Here is a 3,095-nt window from a genome sequence, read left to right on the forward strand (position 1 = left end):
GTGGGCTTACCTTTCTGTTCCTTTTTCTGTTTTTGGCTCAGCAATACCAGAAACTCGTATATGATTTCACACTATTTTCTTTTGATACATCAGAAAATTGGATACCAATTAAAATTTTTCTCAATTACTGATTTTTAGTAGGTTTCTACTTCAAAATATTGTTTTCAGGAAGGGGTAAAACGACCACAGGAAGGAGAAAAAGCAGCAAAACTCCAGTTATTGGTAAATGTGCCATAGTCCTCATTCAAGGTGCCGTTTTAACGCAACACAGGCAAACATTTGCCCTTCACTTACTTCAATATATGAAATACTGTAACCAAATAAATACCAGAGGCTTTGATCTTTGGCCCTCATCTCACAACGCTCAGGGATATGACTTGAACAGTATGATTTTTGCTGTAGTTAAAAATGAGAATATTTAACACTAACAGAGTATTTCTTGACAGTAGGTCTGTCCTGTACGTTTGTATTCTAACAGGGTTAGGATTAGAGTGCCGGGAGGTATAAGGACGTACAAGAATGCTTCTCCAGTTCAACTCTAAGGGAACGATGTAATTCCTCAAATTCACCTCTCAGCCTGTTTTTCAGCGTTCCTGTGTTTGGCTGCCAGGGGCGAAAGTAGCGGTCGAGGGAAGACACCTGTGAAGGGGCGTGGCTACTCGCCCGGGCTCCTCCGTCCCTGACCCCAGAGGCCCCTGCGCAGAATGGACGGAGGAGCTGCTGTACTAGAGCGGTGTGGCCGCCCTGTCCAAGTCCTCAGCTCCCGACCCGACGGGCGCCTATGCACACCGGCAGGAGACAGTCACGCAGATGCCAGTGTAGTCCACGGCAGCTTAGAACGTGGTGCCGACCGCTCCAGAACTGAGTGGTCGAGTCGTTGTAAGGACTCTCCCAAAGAGTTGAACTCTGGGCTCACTTCGGCAAAGTCTGTTGGCACAAGGCCCCAGTGTCACTGGCGAAATATCGGTGAAAATTTCTATGTTTTGGGGAGGACCCCTGCTGGACCTAGTGACCTAGCGGGCCAACCGCCTCCCCAGCTCCCAGAGAGGCTTCGGAGAGACGCCAAACGCTCCAGGCCGGCGCGGTCCTCCGCGCTCCACTGCTGCCGCACGGACTGCCAGGCTCCCAGCATGCTCCGCGTGCTGAGCTCCGCAGCAAGAGAACTCAAAGCCCCGGGCCTGGGTCCCACGCGGGGCCCCTTACCCAAGGTGCCCCGGGCGCTCATTTGCATGTCCCACCCAACAGGTAAACCTACAGGTCAGTCGCGGTCAGAGCACCAAACGTACGAGCCTTGTGATGCGGTTCCATTGCATGAAATTCTCCTAAAGGCCCCAAGATGAACGGGAAAGCGCGCGGTTCGCTCACCGTAACTATAATAGGTGGGAGACTCCCGTGCCTTATAGGGCCTGTGGACGGAGACAATTGTGTTCTCGCTTCGGCAGCACATATACTAAAATTGGAACGATACAGAGAAGATTAGCATGGCCCCTGCGCAAGGATGACACGCAAATTCGTGAAGCGTTCCACAGTTTTGCGTAGTCTTCGATAATCATTTCAGTATCTGCTAACTAGCACTAAGGAAATAGTGTGAATCTAAGCGAAAATGGGTGGCACCCAATGACGAAATTGTGGTTTTCATTACAAAAAATTTGTGTAAGGAGATCTATGAAGTGGGAACGGAGCAGAGTCACCCGTGGAATGTCGTGTGCGAATATATCGTTAATACGCATTTTGGAAATGGAGAAAGGTCACCTTGTGCCTTCTTCATTGAACTTTTCATTCTGAAATAGACTTACGGTCTTATCTCCCCAAACAACACAAACTCCAGAGCCCCAGCTTGTTTGGCTTTTGTTCAATAGAAGACCACCTGGCATATGAATTGTTCAATGACTCCTTACTAAATCTTTCCTAAACTAATAAATCTCTACTAAAGGAAGGAAACGTTAGTGCTCATTTCTGGCGCCTACTTTGTGCCATTCTCCATCATTTTAGACCTGAGTGCTTACACCCTTTTTCTCTTAGACTGCGAGCTGCACAAAGGAAAGGAATGCTACTAAGGACTGGTATTATTGGAGATCAATGTTGGCCTTTGCCTATAGATTCCAAGAGCTCCAGGACCCATTTGAATACTGGCCACAAGTAGCAAGGCCATTCTGGATCTGTTTTCACAAGTCTTCTGTTTTCATGTATCCTCTAAGAAGTACTTAGAAAGGTCGGTTTACATAAATCGGACAGATTCTGTGATGGGAAATTCGATTACGAGGAATGTTCATTGCCCAGCCTGAAAGCATATTTTACTCAATGAAAACAAGTATTTGGATGCAGATAGGAGGATCACCTGGGTAACTTAATAGTAACGTGACTGGGCGCTTTGAAGATGAAGGCCCAGACAGCGTCGTAGATATCCACTAGGCTAAGTCCGCGAACAGGAAAATGCAGATCCAGAGAGGTCTTGAACAGTCTCTACAAACACCACCGTGTCTTGTCCGGCAACCTTCGTAAACCGCGCAAAATATGGAACGCTTCACGAATTTGCGTGTCATCCTTGCGCAGGGGCCATGCTAATCTTCTCTGTATCGTTCCAATTTTAGTATATGTGCTGCCGAAGCGAGCACGGTATTTTCTCCGTCCACAGGCCTTATAAGGCACGGGAGTCTCCCACCTATTATAGTTACGGTGAGCGAACCGCGCGCTTTCCCGTTCATCTTGGGGCCTTTAGGAGAATTTCATGCAATGGAACCGCATCACAAGGCTCGTACGTTTGGTGCTCTGACCGCGACTGACCTGTAGGTTTACCTGTTGGGTGGGACATGCAAATGAGCGCCCGGGGCACCTTGGGTAAGGGGCCCCGCGTGGGACCCAGGCCCGGGGCTTTGAGTTCTCTTGCTGCGGAGCTCAGCCCGCGGAGCATGCCGGGAGCTACTAACGCTGCGGCCGCCTCGGACCGCGCGGCGGGGTGCAGCGCCCAGGCGAGCTGGAGACACCCTGATAACCAGGCTCCTGCGGCACCAAGAGGGCCGGCCCGGGGTCGGCGCGACACCTTTAGAACAGGTCGTTTCATCATAAACTTCCTCTGACGAGTAATTTTGTTTTTA

The 3,095-nt window shown here is 49.6% G+C and overlaps 2 non-coding genes across 2 annotated transcripts; one reads left to right on the forward strand and one right to left on the reverse strand.

The window, feature by feature from the left end:
• The first annotated feature begins 1,424 nt into the window (after positions 1 to 1,424).
• Positions 1,425 to 1,533, forward strand: LOC112629646. The gene has a single exon (XR_003120724.1). It is a non-coding gene; the product is annotated as a U6 spliceosomal RNA (small nuclear RNA).
• Positions 1,534 to 2,508: 975 nt separating this feature from the next.
• On the reverse strand, positions 2,509 to 2,615 carry LOC112629645. Its single transcript, XR_003120723.1, has one exon. It is a non-coding gene; the product is annotated as a U6 spliceosomal RNA (small nuclear RNA).
• Positions 2,616 to 3,095: the final 480 nt, after the last annotated feature.

This window comes from Theropithecus gelada, chromosome 7b (genome assembly GCF_003255815.1).
Source record: "Theropithecus gelada isolate Dixy chromosome 7b, Tgel_1.0, whole genome shotgun sequence".
NCBI lineage: Eukaryota > Metazoa > Chordata > Mammalia > Primates > Cercopithecidae > Theropithecus > Theropithecus gelada.